Source organism: Tachysurus vachellii, chromosome 13 (assembly GCF_030014155.1).
Source record: "Tachysurus vachellii isolate PV-2020 chromosome 13, HZAU_Pvac_v1, whole genome shotgun sequence".
In the NCBI taxonomy this organism is placed as follows: domain Eukaryota; kingdom Metazoa; phylum Chordata; class Actinopteri; order Siluriformes; family Bagridae; genus Tachysurus; species Tachysurus vachellii.
In genome coordinates, this window is record NC_083472.1 from 24,551,469 (window position 1) to 24,573,968 (window position 22,500).

The window sequence follows — 22,500 nt, forward strand, 5'->3', positions numbered from 1 at the left end:
TGAAAGTCAGAGCATGACTTTTAACCCGCGATTCGAACAACTCCAGCGCTTCTATAAATCTTTGCGTCTCTGTGACTTCGTTTTTTTCTCAGGAGAACAGACTGAGATATGAAAGAGGTCAAAAATGACAAAGGTTATGGACTTTATTCAGACTCTGGGATACACACGAGGATTTAAATATGCAGGAGTCCATTTAGTCAAATCAGTTCTCGAAAAACCTGCATTAAGAGAAGTAATCTAAAGCTGATCTTCTGGAATAATTCTAGAAGTATTCATTTGCAAGCCAGAGGATTGATTGGTTTGGATCAATGTTAAACGGATAAAGTTCTAAGAATATAAGAAAAGTCAAACCTCGTCCTGTGCCGTAGATCATGAAGATTTTCATGAAGATTAATCTGTAGAACTTCTCATGGTGAGATCTTGTATTCTTGTTTTTTTAAAAAAAAAGTAAAGTTGTTTATGCTTTAAAGGATTGATGGGGAAAAGATCTCGGCCATGGACCCAATCTACCCAGTGGACCCAATGGCTAAGGGTTCTTTGAATGGGAGCTCTTACAGGTTTCTGAGGTACAACATTTTCCTTTTCTTTTAACTTTTCTCATTGAAACATTAAAATCTCCCTGTAGCGAGTGGAATGTTTCCTTTTCAGCTAAGAACAATAAGACCCTAACTCCTGAAGGAACCCTTGAGGAACTATCCAAAACTTTAGAGGAACCTTTAATCTAGACGTGTGTAGATCTTTAAAAATGGTAGCTGTATCCAAGTTATAAAAAAATCAAATTAATCTAAATCTAAATCTAAATCTAAATATAAATATAAATAAAAGTTATAGATTTTCCTGACGAGTAACAACGACTGTAACAGGCGAAGTCGTGGACTAATGGTTAGAGAGTCTGACTCCTAACCCTAAGGTTGTGGGTTCGAGTCTCAGGCCAGCAATACCACGACTGAGGTGCCCTTGAGCAAGGCACCGAACCCCCCCAACTGTTCTCCGGGCGCCGCAGCATAAATGGCTGCCCACTGCTCCGGGTGTGTGTTCATGGTGTGTGTGTGTTCACGGTGTGTGTGTGTGTGTGTTCACGGTGTGTGTGTGCACTTTGGATGGGTTAAACTCAGAGAACAAATTCTGAGTACTGGTCACCGTACTTAGCCATATGTCACGTCAGATCAGATCAGAACAGCAGAATGTTCCAGAAGCTCTGAGACCGGAGACTCCTTCCATTACAGAAAACTTCACCATATCATGTAATCATTTACCTGTAACATTTCCAGTAACATTTTTTAACAAACACAATTTTCTGGGCAGCTTCACATATTTTTTCCCACGCTATGACACACACCATTAAACTCAACATGTTACAAAATTCCGTCTCAAATGTTCTGGAATAGGAACAACGCTAAATTGTGTAGGACGGTGAACTGCTGCAATGAACCTTGAGCAAACCATCTGCTATACAACAAAAACACAACCAGTACAAGAAACATGAACTGGCACAGGAAGCAATTTCACTTCATTAGCTCAAGTCACTTTATATAGTACAATTTTTCAGCAGGAAAGTTAAAAAAAGAAAAACACATGCTGTAAAATAATAGTTTGGTTTTGGATTATTACCGGTAATTAGAACACGTAACGATGTAACTGTTTTAGTGTTACTGTGACCGACGTTATGTCAATGTGAGCCAATTGAGTTGTTTATTAATAATTCCATTGATATAACACTCGTTTAAAATCCACCAATAAGAGGACAACCCAAGATACGAACATGCTAGCGAGCTCCCTGTGATCGGTTCTTCTCTCCATCCTGATGCCCTATATCTGGTTACTTGGTGGTGCTCACTGCTGCTGAGGATGCTTCACAAGGAACCTGGAGATACATGGGACTGCTGTGTAGAAGCACTCGGAGACCATGACGGCGGTGGCTTTGAGCTGCTGCTCCAAGGTCTGTTTTGCACTCTAGTCTACATCATTAGACATTTCTTGTCTTTGGCAAGCAGGAATTTATGTTAAATCTAAAATGAATTCAAAAATTCTGCTGATGCTCACACTTAAAATCTGCTGGTTACATAATTCCACTTGACTACAGTATATACACTTATAGAGAGAAAATGTTTCATAATCAAACTCTCTGGAGTCACCCAGATGAGGATGGGGTTCCCTTTTGAGTTGGGTTCCTCTCTAGTTTCCTCCTTAAATAGATATGGAAAAAAATCAAATCTCCTTTTCTCAGTCTCACGTGTTTATGTTTGTCTTTCATGCTAATTGATAATGTAGCTTCAGGAAGCTTCAGTGTGTTCAGTAGCCTCCTGATCCTGAGTTCACCTCCCAGGACTAGCAGAGGTTGAGGATTAGACCCAGCAGCCAGAGAGGCACCAGAGCCATTACCTGTCGCGTCTATGGCTGTGACCTCAAACACGATCCCGATCCATCCGCACTGCCCCACAGACGCCTGACAGGCTGACCCTGCTCTCTGGGAAAGAAACAACAACACAACCGCTGCAGTTCCACTACAAGCAAACTTTTAAAGTTAGCACTAACCGAGTTTCCTCTACAGAACATGGTTTATGGGTTTCATTTATAAAAACCTTTCTTAATATGTATGCAAATGTGTTCATAAAAGCACAGATTCCAATTTTTTTAAAACATGCGTGATGCTAAATGTAGAATGCACCACATTTTCCAGCACTATATTCGTGTGTTAGTGTTAATGAGCGCCAAGATTGCTCAGTGTTATAATGCTTGGCATGGATCTATTATCAGGGACGTTATAGAAGGCAGCGTTAGTTAGATATGTGCTGCACCATGTTAATGAGACCAAAAGCAGGAAAAAAGGGATGGTGAGATTATTAGAATGAAATATGTGCAGCTTCAGTACTTTCTCTCTACACCGAGGAGCTTTTGATGAAGAAGCTAAAATCTCATTTGCAGTTTTAAATAAATTTCTATTTACTGTAAAGCCTCAGAGGTAAGTTTAAGTCACCTGTAGAACAATATTTCTGGAGTAACTATAAACCATATGTGTGTAACTCAGGTATTAACCGAACCCCTGAAAGCCCCTTCCTCATTTCTTATTACACTGTTTCCTGCTTAAAAACGACATGAAAACTGATCTGAAAATAAAACCTATCAGTATGTGTTTGACTCGACTAACATTAGACACACATATACAGTGATGCCTCGAGATACGAGTGCTTTGACATACGAATTTTTTGAGATTCGAGCTGTGATTCGTCCAAATTTTTGGCTTGAGATACGAGCAAATTTTTGAGATACGAGCATCCGAGCCAATGCCGGTGAAACAAAGATCCCCAACTACGTGTGTTCTGTTTCCCCGCCTCAGCTTCCCGCGTCTCACTCGGTTAAAGCCGCCTTTCCACTGCACACGACAAACGACGGTCAATAAACAGGAAGTCATTGACATTGACATAAACATGGAGAGTCGCAAAGGCGCTGCGTGAGGTGACGACCATCTGCGGATCCATAATTTTCGGATCCGTTTTGAGCGTTGGATCCGTTAAAAAATTTGTACTTGTGCGACTACACCGCATCCGATATGCCAACCGGACAGGTTTGTTTTTATTAAAACGACCGACAGATGTTAGTGTGGAAAGAGTGACAAAAAAAGGCAAAAACAAGCGAAGAGAAAAGCAATGAAGAAAATTAAGCAAAATCATTCATTAATTAATGGGATTTCTCTCTCACTCACTCATCTTCTACCACTTATCCGAACTACCTCGGGTCACGGGGAGCCTGTGCCTATCTCAGGTGTCATCGGGCATCAAGGCAGGATACACCCTGGACAGAGTGCCAACCCATCACAGGGCACACACACACACTCTCATTCACTCACGCAATCACACACTACGGACAATTTATCCAGAGATGCCAATCAACCTACCATGCATGTCTTTGGACTGGGGGAGGAAACCGGAGTACCCGGAGGAAAGCCCTGAGGCACGGGGAGAACATGCAAACTCCACACACACAAGGCGGAGGCGGGAATCGAACCCCCAACCCTGGAGGTGTGAGGCGAACGTGCCTTAATGGGAGTTCAATTAATTTAAATGGGGAAAATTGCTTTGAGATACGAGCAAGGTCACGGAACGAATTAAACTCGTATCTCGAGGTATTACTGTATATGCTAACATCAGTTAACAATATTCCCAAGACCCCAAGGCTCCACTATAACCACGATAAAACACTTTACTGAAGATCCACTAACTGGTATAGAATTTGGACTGAAATAAGACACACATCCTTGAGCACTAATCCTAATCTCTAATGTTCAACTTATGAGCATTTTCAGTGCTAATAAAATTTCAGATTGATCCTAAACGTGTTTGACAGCATGCCCGCAAGACCAGTGCTCGTTTACGTCTTCGCGCCGCGGCACAGACCCTCGTCCTTTTCTAATATTCGCCTCTCGATTAATGATTCCCTCTGCTCCTCTCCGTGCAGCTGTGCTACAAGCGATGGGGGATTTTGGGAGATTTTTGCTTACAGCTAATTATCACTGCTGTTCAGTATGCGCAATATTAGCCTGTGCAATACGCTAGCAATCTGCCTGCTAGTTCTGTTTTCACTGACCTCTTCAATTAGCCCTGGCAGCTGGTTAAAATCAGATGGTGACCGTTGTTTCTTGAGCAAAGGAAGTTCTCTAAGATGAAAACTTCAATGCACTCTAATAAGAATGACACTCTCTCTCTCTCTCTCTCTCTCTCTCTCTCTCTCTCTCTCTCTCTCTCTCTCTCTCTCTCTCTCTCTCTCTCTCTCTCTCTCTGTCTCTCTCTGTCTTTGTCTCTCTCTCTCTGTCTCTCTCTTTCTCTCTCTCTCTCTCTCTCTCTCTCTCTCTCTCTCTCTCTCTCTCTCTCTCTCTCTCTCTCTCTCTCTCTCTCTCTCTCTCTCTCTCTCTCTCTCTCTCTCTCTCTCTCTCTCTCTCTCTCTCTCTCTCTCTCTCTCTCTCTCTCTCTCTCTCTCTCTCTCTCTCTCTCTCTCTCTCTCTCTCTCTCTCTACAGTATCTCATTCTCGCTCTCTCTCTAAGTATCTCTCTCTCTCTCTCTCTCTCTCTCTCTCTCTCTCTCTCTCTCTCTCTCTCTCTCTCTCTCTCTCTCTCTCTCTCTCTCTCTCTCTCTCTCTCTCTCTCTCTCTCTCTCTCTCTCTCTCTCTCTCTCTCTGACTCTCTCTCTCTCTCTCTCTCTCTCTCTCTGACTCTCTCTCTCTCTCTCTCTCTCTCTCTCTCTCTCTCCCTCTCTCTCTCTCTCTCTCTCTCTCTCTCTCACTCTCTCTCTGTCTGTCTCTGTATCTCATGCTCTCTGTATCTTTCTCTCAAATTAAAATTTATTACGTACGAACATTTGCATAGCAGGGGCGTGGCTTAGCAATGACAGTATAGCAGTGAGTGAGATAAGGAGTTGTGGAGAACGAGAACGAGTTAATGAATGAAAGGTTGCACCTCTGTTTTATAAATATGTGTATTTCGTGGGGTTTTTCTTTGATATTATTCCATCCACAGGGTTGCTGGTGAACCTGGAGCCTATCTCAGGGGACTCGGGGCACAAGACAGGGGACACCCTGTCTGTGGTGTCAACCTATTGCAGGACACAATGATATACAAGCCAAGACCAATTCAGTGATTCAAATCAACCAATTGAATATCTTCATCTTGGGGAAGGAAGCAGTTCTGAAGCATATGAAGAGCACGCAAACACAAAATGTTAGTGTTAGGGTCACACAGAATATGATCCCCCAACCCCAGAGGTGTGAGGCAAACAGACTCCCCACTAAGCCACTGTTACCCCACAACTGCACTAAAATGTACTCAATGGTGACATCAGCAACCTTTCAACCATTAGCCCAAGACTAGGACTAGCTGAGATCGCTTTAAAATCATGTCTTCAGGGCTTTCAGGTCAAGTCAATTTGATGCCTAAAAGAAAACAAGATCAAGAACCAGCAAATCCTCATTGGACCAAGTCAAACTTTGTGCATATGAGTATAAAAGACGACACAAACACTATTTTAACAAACATGGTTAAGTCCAAGTCCATATTTAGCATCACTTATGCACAAGTCTCAAAACGTCTCGAGATTGGAGTCTGTCCTACCACAATATGTAATGATTATATTATGTAATGGTTGGTTTCGTATCAGATGACACACTGAAGTAAACATTATGTCTTTGTCCAGTCCTTCAGTCTTAAACAGTCTGTTCTATAATCAGGTAAATAAAATGAAACCTCGATGTCATGTGATGAGCAACCTTCAGCTCATTAACTGACAGAACTGCATGTGATTGGCTGAACATCTGCTCCAGAAGCTGGTTGAAAACTACAGGGATTAAACTAGAGTATTATTTTCATGTTCACGCCTCTGAAACGCTCTGAAACACTCCATCCTGCATCCAGCCTGCTTGATGACACCTGATCTAGGCTTTTCTGTTCAAATCGCTGACTAGTGAATTCTGCAACATATTCATCTGAACAACATTTTGGTCCCTTAGGAAGCTTAGAAAGAGTGGGCTGAGAATGCTGAAGCAGTTAATTGACAGACAGAGAGCAAGAGAGAGACAGAGCAAGAGAGATAGAGAGATAGAGACAAAGTGTGAGACAGAGAGAGAAAGAGCTAGAGATAAGGTGAGAGAGAGAGAGAGAGAGAGAGAGAGAGAGGTGGAGACAGCGCGAGAGAGAGTGAGGGAGGAAGAGACAGAGAGAGAGAGAGAGAGAGAGAGAGAGAGAGAGAGCTAGAGACAAAGTGTGAGACTGAGAGAGAAAGAGCTAGAGACAGGGTGAGAGAGAGAGAGAGAGAGAGAGAGAGAGAGAGAGAGAGAGAGAGAGAGAGAGAAAGGTGGAGAGAGTGTGAGAGAGAGTGAGGGAGGAAGAGACAGAGCAAGAGAGAGAGCGGTAATGACAGAGCGAGAGAGAGTGAGAGAAGTAGAGATAGAGCAAGAGAGAGTGAGAGAGGAAGAGAATAGCCGTGAAAAGGAGAAGGAGGGAGGGGATGTGCATGTGAAAGCTTGCATGAGATCAAGAGAGGGAGGGAGAGAGAGAGAGAGAGAGAGAGAGAGAGAGAGAGAGAGTGAGCGAGCGAGACGCGTTCACTCCGATCTCTCCTATCTCCCGGCGTCTAAGAGAAAAGGGAGAATTTTTACAGAACACCGGCGAGCAGACGAGGACAAGGACAACTGTGAGGATTATTTCCTGTAAAAACAACACCTCGCCTTGTGGATACTGTGCATCTGTGGAGTGTGTGAGTGTATGTGTGTGTGTGTGTGTGTGTGTGTGTTCCCCGTCCTGAAGTTATACAGGATGCGAGCGGGGGATGAACAGAACGCGGCGCGGCAGGATCCTTCGAGGCAGGAACGCCAGCGCTGCTTCTAACCACTGACGAGCGCATCACTGAGGACCGCTCTCTCTCTTTCCTCATTTCTCTCTCTCTCTCTTTACCCTTCTCAGTCCTTTTTCCTCTTTTTATCTCTCCTTCATTTGAATCTTCAAAGAACATCACGGAATACAGCAGACGGACAAGGGGAAAGATTCATCACACGATCTTAAAGAGGACACAAAACCAGGATTTTACTGATAAGACAAAATCGAGAGCGGATCTCAGAAGACTTTGAGATTTTTAGCCAGGGCTCTGCTTGCTTTTCATCCTGGGTTTGGATGTTGTGTGGAACCTCGGAAAAGCTTCTGCAGGTAAGATCATTGGTGATTAGTGTGTGTGTGTGTGTGTGTGTGTGTGGTGTGTGTGTGTGTGTTGATAAAGCTGTGATTCGAGCACTGAGGAAAGAAGACAAGATATCCAAGGGAGTGGAATATGATTTGAGCCGAAGGAGCTCGCCCTGTTCTTATTGCATAAGCAAAGTGATCTAAGTTTAATACATGACAACATCTGTACCTTTTATTTTCTTTCCTTTCTTTGGTCGTAATGAATCATTTGATCCGAGGCTGATTATTTCTTCATTGCTCCTCTTCTTCTCCACAAAGAGTAAAAATTAAGTTGGTCATGGATTCATCTGAGGATATTAATCACTTCACCTCCTGATGCGTTGCCAGATGACATTCCTTATCTCTCCAGCATCCCTCCTTCATCTAAGCCACGCGTTTCCTACCTTTACATTGCGAGAGTGAGCGTGTGAGTGGGCTGAAATCGATAAAACTCGATAGCAGGTTTTGATAGAGGCGTGTCCACGCCGTTACAGACCGGCACTAAAACGAAGAGTGTGTGAGCATCTCCTATCCGGCTGAAGGACACGCTCATCTGGCAGGGTGTGAGCGTCCTGCAGCTCCGTCTCTCGTCTTCGTCCTCCGCACCGGACAAGTGCTCTTAAAAAAAAAAAAAGAGCCAGAGATTAAATATTCACAAAGGCTTGCACATCCTGTCCATGCTGAAATATTTACTATAATTTAATAATGTATGAAGCCAACGACCATGATTTTTTTTTTGCATCCATATAAATGACCACTAGATGACTTTGCCAGTAGATGTGCAGCGCTCCCCTTGATAAGGCACTCACTAAGGGACCCTACAGAGGCTGCAGCTGGGAATAAAGGCTTTCTTTGTAGTTTTCTGATACGGGTTTAATTCGAGTCATAAATCCGACCAAGACTTTGCAGCCCTTATGAAGCTTTAATGTCCTGTTTCTCTTGATTTTGTCTTACGCACCGTAGAGTACAGCAGGATTTTCCCAGAGATAGATATTATCTCGCCGAGACCCCCATCTGCGTGTGATATGGCAGAGATCTGTGAGTTCTCTGTGAGCCTTGTGATGATTTATTGAAAGCCAAGCCAGCAGCATGCGATAGATGTTGAGTTTTTCGGGGTTGACGCTGCTCTAGTTTCAGGCGAGGTCTCGCGTTTAGAGACACATTCCTTCATGGTTTAGAAGACGATCGATAACATCCTCACTTTTCAGACAAACAAACCTGATTTGTTCTTTGTCTTTTTCTTTTTTTCTGTGTCTTCAGGAAAAGGGAGGGTTCTTTGCTACATTACTGTGCATCGAACGATGGTGTAAAGCCTCCCTTTCACTTTTCAGTGCTATCAAATCAAATCAAAGAGGAAGTCTGTATAAAGCTGTTCTCAGTGATGAGCTCCGTTTCATTGCAGGCTTTAGATTTATAATTTAGATTCAGCACATTTCTGAAGGCGGAATGGTATAGAGTCAAATTTGGAGCGATGACGTACAAATGTGATGTTTTATTAAATAATGCTGTGGAAAAAAAAATGATATTAAAATGCCAGATCATGCTGTGTGAATTCCAGTTCCTCAACCTCAGCTACCTCACTGCAGTTTACAGTTGGCCTCAACCTGGAATTGGGACTGTATCTTGTTATTTTTGTATAATAATTAAGTGGGAATACATCATGAATGGGACACCAGTCCAACCCAATGGACCATGGACACACATTCACTTTGGGTCAGTGTAGATTCTTTACTCCACCTACTGTACCAGCATGTGTTGGTGGAGAGCCAAAGAGGTTGTTTTTGGAAATTGTAGAACCTACAATAAGATAGACTGGTGTTCTTACCAGGTTGTGTTTCCAGATGTACAATGTGCCAAAACAAAAAAGCAAAGCATCATCAAGACTTCCTTAGAGTACAGATAAAGAGGAGTAAAGAGAAACACTGCTGGGTTTGTTAATGCAGATCGAGTTCCACTTTAACTAATTATTCTTCTTTCCTTACAGTATATGATATTCTCTAAGAATATCGAGTGACGAATGATCCGTCCGTCGTCGTTAAGATAGACGAAGGCTAGAGATACAATAGAATTCCTGCTTCCAGAGGTGAAACAGGACATACGCTACATTAGGCTAAATCAACCAAGAATGGTGCCCAGCTGCGACAGATGGCGTCGCGGTGTCCTGTTGGCGAGGCACCTGGGAAACGTTGACACGTGAGACGTTTCCGTGATTGATGCGTTGTGTAAAATGAAAATGATTATAAAACCTTAAGAGACTTTAGCGTATTATTTTACCGGAATATCTTACAAGCGGATGAGTGGACACGTCCGGAACAGATGTCGCATCGTGTTCACCAGTCAGTTAAATACCTCAGCCATGGCATATTTTATTCACGTTGGCATCCAGACGTGTCAAACACTCCACTGATCCTTAGATGTACGCCCCTTCTGTTTTTGACACAGCATTAAAGCATTCTTCTGAAAAGACAGCTTGGATGATCTTCCACATGACTCCCACCACAAGGAGGTGCAGTTTGTCCTCTGGATGAAGGAAAGGTCATTTTAAACAGATTTAAGCAGAACAGCTGCAGAGAGAGAGAGAGAGAGAGAGAGAGAGAGAGAGAGAGAGAGAGAGAGAGAGATTGATTTATCAGTGTAATGTGGTGATGAACCTCTTAGCTGAAATGTCCTACTGAAACATCTGTCAGGTTCCACATCTCTCAAGAACAAATGTAGCAAAGGTTTATGATTTTTGAGACATGAGGCATGTATAAGACACTTAAACATTCTTAATTCATTAATATTCTGTTCTGGAGAAGCCCTCTTTGCTCAGCAGGAGCATATTACATAAGGCTTGACAAAGATGGATGAGTTTATTCAGTACAGCTGAATTCTGAAATTTTATACACGCTCCACATAAAATGACTTAAAATCGTGTGTAACGGTTGACATGAGGAGGTTTTCTGTCTGGAGATGCAGATGCGACACGTATATAAGGAGTCTCAGTGTCAGAGCTTTGTCACTTTCAGAGATGAAGGTTTGTGGCGTCTTCAGGACAGAGGAGTTTACGCTGAGATGCTGATTAATGAGGCTGATTTTACAGTAGCTGCTATAACGTAAGTGAGAATAAGAACTATGAAATTGATGATTCTTTAATTAATTAAAAAATAATCAAAGGCAGATTGCTGGGAAATTAGGAAATGTAGTGAAATAATCATGATGTCACACTGAAATACACACACTTTTGTAACTGGAGGTCGAATCCATCTAATACTCAGTGAAATGTTTTACATAAATCTTTAGTGCATTTACTGTTTATTGTCATGTGGATGGGGGGCACGTTGGCTTAGTGGTTAGCATGTTCACCTCACACCTCCAGGGTCGGGGTTCGATTCCCGCCTCCACCTTGTGTGTGTGGAGTTTGCATGTTCTCCCTGTGCCTTCCCGTCCCCGGGTACTCCGGTTCCTCCCCCGGTCCAAAGACATGCATGGTAGGTTGATTGGCATCTTTGGAAAATTGTCCCTAGTGTGTGAATGAATGAGTGTGTGTGTGCCCTGTGATGGTTTGGCACTCCGTCCAGGGTGTATCCTGCCTTGATGCCCAATGACGCCTGAGATAGGCACAGGCTCCCCGTGACCCGAGGTAGTTCGGATAAGCGGTAGAAGATGAATGAATGTCATGTGGATTCATTCTAGACCAAATGAATTAATGTGTCACAACATCAGTGTTTAGCCTTTCGTTCCGTCGTATCTCTGATCCGACGGGATGCACTTATTTCCTAACCCTAAACCGTAGGTTTTGGTTGTTTATTTGTTTTCTAAAACATCTTAACTGTAAGATAATAAAGCATAATAGATATAAAATATAAAATCTACCTGTACGACTGTTTTGTCGTATCGTAGGTTTTTCCATTTATCCATCGTAGATTTGCTCTTTTTCTTTGAAAGACGGCATTTTTCCAAGACCTCCTGATACACGCCCACTTTACGTCGTGGTAACGAAACCCCTGGAATTTAGTGAATGCCCTGAACCGACCTGCTGTTCGGGTTCAGTTCCAATTCATTCATCTAAATAGACTAAATTCTTCTCCTGCTCAAGTCACAAGGACGTATTTGCGCTGTTGGAGAACACTCGCCGTACGCTGCCATAAACCGCCGCTGTCCTGGCTTCACACGGCAAAAATCTGCACAGTCATTCTGAAATTGAACATTTACTCGAGTTAACAAGTTTATCTGTAACACGACATGAATGAGGTCGCACACACTGTCATCGATTTTCCTTTCAAAATGAAGACATTTCTAAACATTTCTAACAGCTGAGCTTCTCTTTAACAAAACCACACTGTTTAAATACTTAATGCATTTCCAGGATGTGAGGTCTTCACTGGCTAGACCCAGAGCTCGCAGGCATTTGACGTGTCAATGAAGAGGCTGACATAATCAGTCAGCTCTCACTTGTTCACGTTGGCTTGCAACGTTTTTAGGACAATGTTCCTTTTCGCCATTGCGCCGGTGTCTGGAAGGTTCTGACGCAGGGCTTGGCACTGTGAGCTTTGCTGATCAGATCATTAGTGTGTATCAGGGTGATGTTGGCTTGGCAAGGGCTTCTTCTAATGACCGCCTCGACTCTAATGACTGCCGAGATAAATAAGAGAAAATAGATCTAATTTGAACCGACTAACAGAGCTTGCTGATGGAATCCAACGGGATTTTCTCTTTGAGGCTTTTGCTCTTAAATGCTTTATTTATTCACGTCGTCTTTGGAAATCCAATCGACCATTTTGTGCCAGTGAGAACTGACGTCTGCAAAAACCACCGAGCGACGGAATGAGCGTTAATCTCGTGAATTAGACAATATCAGCCTTCTTTAGCTTGGAATACACTAGACGTGTCTTTGCTTTTGGATGTGTCCCTGTTTCAATCTTAATATGTTTGTTTATTTTTAACGAAAGCTTCTGTATGAGAAAAAATGTCATCGAATTTTCTTCCCCAATTGTGCCGTTTTACATCATGCCATTACAATATTTAATCACATAATTGTGACATATCATGCAACTGTGACTTATTGTCTTTCAAATACAGCATGTAAGAGATGTGAAAGAGAACTTTTTTTACCCTATTTGCTAAAATCTTGCAATTCTGACATAACATCACGCAATTGCAATTATTTATCTTGCAACCTTTCTTTTTTATTTGCAAGTAGGACTTTCTTTACTTATTAGGCAATAAAAAGTCACATTTGTTTGCTATTTATGTGGAAGAAGAAGAAGAAGAAGAAGAAGAAGAAGAAGAAGAAGAAGAAGAAGATGAGGAAGAAGAAGAAGAAGAAGAAGAAGAAGAAGAAGAAGAAGAAGACGATGAAGAAGAAGAAGATGAAGAAGAAGATTAAGAAGATTAAGACGATGAGGAAGAAGAAGAAGAAGAAGAAGAAGAAGAAGAAGAAGAAGAAGAAGAAGAAGATATAGAAGATTAAGAAGAAGAAGAAGAAGAAGAAGAAGAAGAAGAAGAAGAAGAAGAAGAAGAAGAAGAAGAAGAAGATGATGATGATGATGATGATGATGATGAAGAAGATAATGAAGAAGAAGAAGAAGAAGAAGAAGAAGAAGAAGAAGAAGAAGATATAGAAGATTAAGAAGAAGAAGAAGAAGAAGAAGATGAAGAAGAAGAAGAAGAAGAAGAAGAAGAAGAAGAAGAAGAAGAAGAAGAAGAAGAAGTATAACTTACCATCATCAGTTTTTGTCTAGTTATGATGTCTTCTGTAACATGTGGTGGTTAGAAGCAGGAAGTAATTGAGAATTATTCAATAACTGTTGTTATAACCTGCAGTAGGTGTCAAATTACAGGCAGAATGAATTTAATTTATAATCATAAAACAGGAGAATTAGTGAGTAAAACAAAATAGAAGCAATGCTCAGAAATGCACAGTTTTAATCATAACGAGACAAATCAGGGTATAAATAGAGAATGTAAACAGATCTAAAGAGAGACCAGTGATCATGGAACAGACCAATGACGCGACAGGAGCAGAGACAGAACCATATCAAAGGCAAGGAGTGACAGTTTCATCAAGTGTCAGGGTTCAAAAGCTCATCCTTGTAACCAGGTCAACCTTGTGACCTTATTGTGAGCTAAATCCTTAATATTTAATACCCAAGAATTTGTTGACCAATGATTTGAGTCTATACACTTTGTATGGGATATATTTTCCTTCCAGGCATGGAAAGAAGAAGCGTATTTATTTTTAAGTCTATTCAGACAGATATTGCACTTCAACGTTTAGTCTTAGCCAAGATATCCTAAAGGCAGCACTGATGCTCTTATTAAAACTCAGCTGAAGTTTCAGAGCATTTCCCAGTGTGTAGGAATACAAATACTTCAAAACCAATCGAAGGCTTCGCATAAGACGATCATTTCTCATGGCGCTTTATCTGTTCCAGGCTTTTCCAACATTTCGGCAAGTGCAATTCATATTCATAATTCCTATAAATACAAAACAAGGCCCCGATCACTGCTTCAGAGAGGAATCTTTGTCAAAATCGGCTATCTCTGCTCTGCTCAAGGCTCCATCAGAACAAATTGATTTCTCTGTGCTTTGGGCAAGTCAAGGACTCTCCATTAAAAGAAGGAATCTCAGTGAACGGTCAAAAACAAAACCCTGTGCCCAAAGCAGAGCCTTTTTTTTTTTTTTTTTCATCTAGCACCTAAACAAAAGGCAAGAGTTTTGCTTTAATCCTAGGCATGGATCTGGGCGGGGACAAAACTGGCTGGTGGGGAAGCTCAAGGTTGGAGGTGGATCCTGAGGGGAGACCAGTGTGATTGGTGTGTATGAAGGAGGCCACTGAGGGCAGATAAAGCAGTTAACACCATAACAAGATGCTGACTGTAGGGTGGATCAAGAGGGATCTAAAATCGCAGTGAATCTTACTCCAAAGCACTCCAAACAACTTTGGGTAGATCTTTCGTCATAGATTCTGATGGACACACTGATGGAATATTAACATATCGTCGTATCGACTATTAACATAACGCCGTACCTTATCTGCAGTGCACAGGGTTTAGTCCGCGTTGCAGTGGATTGTCTTGCGCTAAATTCCTGTCCTCAGACGAGCACCAGAACTAGCGGGGGTCAAGATTTTTTTTTCTTTGAGCCCAGTGTTTTCAAGACATTTACCTCAGAAGACGTTTTGATTCGTTGCGACTCTTCTTGAGGAGAAATATGCCGTGAAGCTCTCCCACGGAGTGAGGAAGAGGTGGACAGTTGAAGTGTCCAATGGAGTTATGAGATTTGCGCTCAAGCTATTTTCAAGACTTTAGATTGGTTAATAACTTGTAAAAATAACAGACCACGTGGGGACTGACCAATAGCATCGATATGTGAAAAAATATGAAATTGACCAAATTTGGACATACGAGGTTTCCGCCCGCCAGCGACGATATATGCCTAGTGTGAAGGCTTTGAGCAGTGTGGTTTGACACCAAGAAGGATTCTGCTGGAGTAATAAAGTTGGGAAAGTATGGAAAGTCAGGATCGGAGGTGATTCGTGAGGCGAGACTGGTGATTGGTGTGAATGGAACAGGGCATTGTGGGCAGATAATGCGGTTAACACCATAACAAGATGTTCACTGGAGGGTGGATCAGGAGGGATGTAGAATGTAAGTAAACCTGACTCCTAGCATTCCAAACAACTCTGGGTTGAACTTCAGTAATAGACACTGATGGACTATTGTGAAGGCTTTGAGCAATGCGGTGGACATCAAGAAGGAATAGGAAGAATAAAACCTTGCCTTAAGCATTCTATCTGGTGTTTGATCTGGTGCCATGATCCTGCTGGGAAAGATTACACATTACATCAACTCACATACTTTGGCTAAAGGTTTCTTTCTGTACATTCCAACCAAATACTTCAAGTCAGTTTGATGGTGCTGTTCTTCACTGTCTGGATGTCGAGCACAAGTCTGGATTATTGATTATTTGATAAATAATAGTGACAAATTGTTGGAGTGTTAATTGAATTCCATTCCAATATTCATATTTGTGTACTGATATTTAATGACCAGGTTATTTAATGCTAAAGAATTCCTAAAACTTCATGCTTACTCTGACAACTCGGGTGTTTGTTAGATTAGCATCGTTTCACTATTAATCACTGACGCTAATCTTTGACCCAAATACTGTTCATGGTGTTTAACAACCAACCTCTAAGTCACGCTAATCAGAACTGGAAAGCAGTAAAAAACAGTAGATTTCTTTCTAATCACAAATGGTTATGATGGTGCAACGATGCATTCAAAGTTGTGAGATATTCAAGCTAAAGCAAATCGGATTAGCATCTTCTAGCTGTACATCTATCGAAGGCTTGGGTGAAGTTTCACGCTAGTCTTCAAACACCTTTTTTCTCTTATCCAGTGATCCAGATGTTCACTTCAAGCCTGGTGTTTAGGATCTGGTTGTCCGAATTTTATCGAAGGGTGTGTTCAATATTACCGCCAGAGCAGAATAAGGAACTTTTCCACCTATTTGTTTCTGTTATTATGGGAATCGAGTGAACCGTTTAGCTGTTTTTTCTATGTTTTATTCGAGTCAGCAGCTCAGATCGGTTTGGATGCTCAGGTTCTATCACTGATATTGAACTTAGAAAGTAAAGGTAGAGTGAAGAAAGCTAAAGCCCCTTTTCCACCAAAAAGACCCGGTGCTGGTTCAGAGCTAGCGCTGGTGCTCGTTCAAAGTTGGTTCCACTGGTGAACCTTCTAAGAACCGGTTTGCCTTTATATCGGTTAGAGAGCATCACAGAGCCGAGTCTGACGTCACTGTATACGTGTCACGTTACACAGCAACGTTAGCGCAGCAGCGACAAACACAAACACATCAACAATGGTGGATGTTGCTTTACTGTTAATGCTCATGGCTTTGTGAACCTACATTAACACCCAAACGCGGCGAATCCAACATGTACGTGCAGCTCCATGTAATCTGTATAAACGGAGGTTGTAATGGAGAAAGTACATAACGTTATTTTATCATTAACACAGAAAAAAGTTAGCCTTAGCATGTAGCTACTTACTATCATGTGTGCTGATAATGTATCATATCGCGGTAAAGTGTATTAAACATTAGTATACTTAAGGTACATTATCAAATGCGCTAACAGTAGCCCCGCCCCCAGCCCCGCCCACAGCCCCTGACACAAGCGGTTCTTAAGTCTAGACCAGCAACGTTTTGGTGCTACTTAAGAACCACTTTTCCTGGTTCAGAGCCGGTGCTTTGGCTGTTGAAAAAGAAAGAACTGGTTCTAAATTAGGCTCCAAACCAGCACTCAAACTGCCTCGGTGGAAAAGGGGCATACGTGAACTGTAGGAGAATTAAAAGTAATCTCTATGCCTTAGAAACCTTAAAGAAGCTTAAACCTGCGTGTTCATTTGAATAGATTGCAAAATGTAAACAAAATATCACCTTCAGACCAAGAAAAAAAACATTTGTGTGGCATTCTGATGTCCTGTCGTCTTTCCAAACCTCTCAGTCCAAAAAAAATTCCAAATTTCTCTAGAGCATTGCATTAGTGTCAGAGTGACAAGAACATCATGGAGCTGAAACACCATCTGCTTTCCTGATGTTTTATTGCACATCTTTTATTCAGGAGGAAAAGTTAAAAAAAAACAAACCCAGAAAGCCTTTATTGTCACATACTGCAGTAAAATACCTGTCCTGGGTTCTTCACAGAATAACACACAAATATATTATAATAGAAACTTCTTTATATCTCAGTGATGATTAGAAGTGAAAAATTACACACAATTATAGGAAATAAAGAATCTAAAGCTCAAGATGATTCAATAAGTGAAAGAAGAAAGAAAGGAAAGAAAGAAAGAAAGGAAGGAAAAAAAGAACAAGGGGATGAAGGGAGAACAAACATACTAACTTAATAAAGAAGTTCCTTTCTCAGGTCTGAATGAAAGGATTAAAAAAAAATGGCGACATGTATTTTTGTGCTAATTAAAAGAACGTAATCATAATTAATCTTAATGTCCCTAATCGTTTAAAGTTTGTCTGACACACGAACAAAATCTCATCAAGCTAACAGTCGAGTCAGAGATGGTTGTAGATGTAGAGACGTTCGTCATCTTCCCTTCTGTAACACTCAGCGACACGGCCCGGTGCCTTTTATAATCTACGCACGCCGGCTGCTTTCTGATGGAAAGCCGGATGCAGGGTGGACGTTAATCTGCTGTTTGTCTGTAAGGACCTCTGAACAAAGCCAGAGCATCTGAATGATGACCTTTACCTCGTTGTGAGCAAGCACCGCTCTCATTGTCAACATATGTAATTCCTAGCCTTGGATGGCATCACGGAGCTGGATTATACTGTAAATCAGCGGAAGTGCATCTGAGCGAGCGAGAGAGTGAGAGAGCGACTCCGGGCCCATAGGCGTGGTGCTGACGGGATGACGGCGGACAGACGGGATAACGGGGGCCACGGGCTGTCAGCGTGTCGCCACGTGAGAGCTGTGGTCAAAATGTGGCCTTTCAGAGGGCGAGCAGAGACAGTGGCTCTTATCAAACTGCCACAGACGTAGAGCTGGCATTCTGTCATCTGCCCATGGGTGTGTGTGTGTGTGTGTGTGTGTGTGTGTGTGTGTGTGTGTGGCTTTTTATAGAAAGCACTGATTTCTCTCCTACTTCAGTGTCATTGTCACTGATAAAGGGCTCAACTGTCAACACAACAACATGACAGTCAGGCCTGAGACAGATATACAGGCAGTAACATAATAAAAGCACAAATCGTTTCACAAACAGTGCTTATAAGCCTACATAACACCTGCATAAGCATTTCATGACAACTGACATTAACCTGATAATACAAAGCCAGCTTTCGTCAATGTGCTTTTGTTGCTCTATATAAAATTTTTTACACAATGCTATTTTATGTTTGTGAATTAGACCAGCGCTTATAAGGCTACACGACACCCACATAGGCATTACATTACATTATGAACTAGCCATCATTAACAATCTATAAGGTGGCATCTCATATAAAGTCAGATTCTGTTGATTTTGATGTACAGTATATAACAATAACGTTATCTGTCTGTGAATTAGAATAGTGTTTTATAAGACTACATAACACCTACATAAGCATTTCAGTACAACTAACAAAAGTCTCAATCAATATTCTAATAAGTATCGCTTGACATATTTGACACTTGAGTCAAAACAATTTATTTGTTATTTTGTTAAAACAATTTTCAGGTTTATGTCATGCAAATGTCATGCACGTGACTTCATAGGTTATAACATTCATTACACTTATAACTCCAAAGTTATAATGTTTATGTTGTATATATATATATATATATATATATATATATATATATATATATATATATATAAGTTATGTCAGTTTCCTCTGGCTCTTGTATGTATTTCTAGCCGGTTTAGGTATACAAGTCATTTATTACAATGTTATAACCATGTTATGACACTATTATGACATCGATATTATAGGATTTGTTCTGAATGAAAAACACAATGTCACACAGTGACATCACAAATATCTGTCATATCCGTCATGAATTGTTGCTGTAAACCTTTACTGTACGTCCGCTTACGTAGGTTTATGTCACATTGGCTTAGAGAGAGTATTTTTAGTGTAGTTTTCCTACAGGAGTCACTTTTTTATGTCTCACACAGGATTTTATTTTATAATTCTTTCATATTTTCACACAATTACATTGTTCTTGTATTTTTTTTTTTACATGATCATGTGAACATTTTTGATTGCATTTTCTGAAACAGCCCTGAGTCTAAAAAATATATTAATGATTAATACAGATTAATGACGTTTATTGGCTTTAAAAATCTGTAAAGGTTTTAGTGGGAAACTTTCCCAAAGGAAAGGAAAAAAAGAAAGAAACGGAAAAAGCGGATTTTTAACTCGTTTAATTGGATGTCGAGTAGCTTTGAGATTCGTCCTGCAGCCCGGAGTACTGGAGGTGGTCAGATATTGAAAAATATGATTTGATTTCGATCCAGGTGGTCGTCTGGCATGATGTGAATGTTAAACTGAGGCACTCATGGCTCCTCCAGGCGTGGAGATGTGAGAGAGAGAGAGAGAGAGAGAGACAGAGAGACAGAGAGAGAGCACACGGTTCAGTTAATTCTGAGAAAAAATGTATTTAATGAGTGCCAACAAGACTGCGCGAGCGATGTACGCATGGGGATGTTGAATGTGTGGGAGAGAGACGGAGTGAACGCACTTGTGCTCCAATTCCATTCAATTCTGCGGCGATTGCGAGCGACACACCTACGCTGCCTTTCCCTTCTATTAATACGTCGCTGTAATTCCATCTGACAAGTCGAATATGTAGAGCAAAGGATGTGTTGTGTTTGTGTTTAAAGACAGAAGGTGGAAATATCCATCCGTCAACGTCAGCGACGGGAAAGTGTGCGATAAGGAATCGTATTTCATCCTACAGAGACGTAGGTGACCTTGAGGAAGCGTTTCAGCGCTCACGTGACATGGTGACTGTTACACTCTGGACTTCAGGGATCATAAAGGAGTGAAGTACGGCAGATGAAGAACAGCAGGTCTTCGGGTGAAGATGTAGAGTGTTATATTTACAGTAGATTCATGGCAGTATTTATTCAGGGAAAGTTCCTGGGATTCAGAATCAGGTTACACACTACATGAGCACCGTGAGCTGATTGTATAATCTCTATAAAAACACCAGTGTGTGTTCCACCAATACAACTGAGACGGTTCTTTTTTTTTTTTTTTTTACTTTAGTACAGGCAACCAAGATGTCTTATCACCTTTAACCACAAAAAAAAAAAATCCTTAAAACTAAAATAAATAAATAAATAAATAAATAGGAATATATATATATATATATATATATATATATATATATATATATATATATATATTTTTTTCTTGCTATCAAATATAATACAAATAAACAGAGAAGGAGATTTTCTCAAATTTTACAAACGTTTGGTAATAAAAACAAAAAAGTTACATTAATATTTTTGATTATTATTATTATTATTATTATTATTATTATTATTATTATTATTATTATTATTATCCAAAATTAGGTATAAATAAAGGGATTTGACAGTAGGAATGATCGATTTTTACTCCTTGGCCACACCCACCTTCCAGAAAATCCCCACCCATTTTTACAAAGTCCCGCCTTCACAGTGAGACCTACAGTACATAAAGTACATCCAAACTCAATTATGCACCTCATTCTTCTTCTTCTTCTTCTTCTTCTTCTTCTTCTTCTTCTTCTTCTTCTTATTATTATTATTTTTATCATCTTTCACATATTTCACAGGTTTTTGCTCTTGTAAGAAAATAAAAAAATGTTGACTATTAAATGTTTAAACTATGTTTTGTAAAATATATTATATTAATTATATTTTGTAAAATATATTTTTTTTCGTTTCTTTGTTGTTTTTTTGTTACTATTTTATTTAGAATTATTTAGATTATTTAGAATTATTTAGATAATAAATAAATTTTTTTGATTATTTATTTATTATTTAGAATTTTAAATGAAAATACTACAATCTTCAGTTCGTCTTTTTGTTTTTTTCTTGCTAGTAAACGCTGCGGGGGCACGGTGGCTTAGTGGTTAGCACGTTCACCTCACACCTCCAGGGTTGGGGGTTCGATTCCCGCCTCCACCTTGTGTGTGTGGAGTTTGCATGTTCTCCCCGTGCCTCGGGGGTTTCCTCCAGGTACTCCGGTTTCCTCCCCCGGTCCAAAGACATGCATGGTAGGTTGATTGGCATCTCTGGAAAATTGTCCGTAGTGTGTGATTGCGTGAGTGAATGAGAGTGTGTGTGTGCCCTGTGATGGGTTGGCACTCCGTCCAGGGTGTATCCTGCCTTGATGCCTGATGACGCCTGAGATAGGCACAGGCTCCCCGTGACCCGAGGTAGTTCGGATAAGCGGTAGAAATGAGTAAACGCTGCCACGGTTACGAAACAGTTTAATCACATTTCAGGATGACAATAATCCAAAAATGACACTCAGTATGTTGTCATTTACAACAGAAACACTCTCAGCACCATGACAGCACATCGTAAAGATCTGTTTAGTGTTACATCTTTGAATCTAGACAATGGATGACTTACAAACAGAAATCTTAAACATGTTCGCCCTCAGGCATCAGAAACACATCCTATATAAATACATTTTTCTCCACTGTTTCTTGCTAGCTTTATTTCTGCTGTACTGACTCAGCTCTTGTGCAGTAATTAGTAAGAGCTGTTAAATCTGTAGCCAACACGTTTCTCAACTCCCTCCTCTGCACTGAACACGGCTGAAAATATCTGCTCCTGAGCACCAGGATGGAAAACTGCATCATGCCGGAGCAGGAGTGTGTTTTTAGCGCTCCCTGAGGTGTCTGTTGTTCAAGTTACATGCTAATAAAATAGCGATGGTGTTCTGAAGAAACGTAGAAACACCGGTGAATAACAGAGTAACAGAGTTATCGGAGTAACAGCTCGTCTCTGAGCTCTCCTGATGAACCAGAGTACTGAAGAGAAGATTTTTTATAAGGTTCTTCGGGATGCTCCTCCGTACAGATGGACATTGCGGTGCATGAGCTGTGTTCTTGGGTCTCTCTGGGATTTCAGCTGTGCATCGTCCTGTCAATTAGAGCTCATGGAGATGAAAGCCATTAACCAAGAGCTTCCTCACACACACACACACACACACACACCATGTCACAGAACACACTAATGTGATGGCCACATTTCTATCAGTTGGACCATAAAACACCTCTCTTTTTAAAAAGCAGATATAAATTATTTA

General features: G+C 40.9%; 2 protein-coding genes across 3 annotated transcripts in view; one reads left to right on the plus strand and one right to left on the minus strand.

Moving 5' to 3' along the window:
* grhpra (glyoxylate reductase/hydroxypyruvate reductase a) overlaps positions 1-22,500 on the minus strand; it is a 459,032-nt gene that overhangs the window by 133,218 nt on the left and 303,314 nt on the right. The gene's annotated exons all lie outside the window — the stretch shown is intronic.
* Positions 7,006-22,500, plus strand: part of lingo2 (leucine rich repeat and Ig domain containing 2) — a 246,724-nt gene continuing 231,229 nt past the window's right edge. For both annotated transcript variants that reach the window (XM_060885168.1, XM_060885167.1), the window contains exon 1: positions 7,006-7,688. The gene's annotated coding sequence lies outside the window, so the exon portion shown is untranslated. The remainder of the gene's footprint in view (positions 7,689-22,500) is intronic.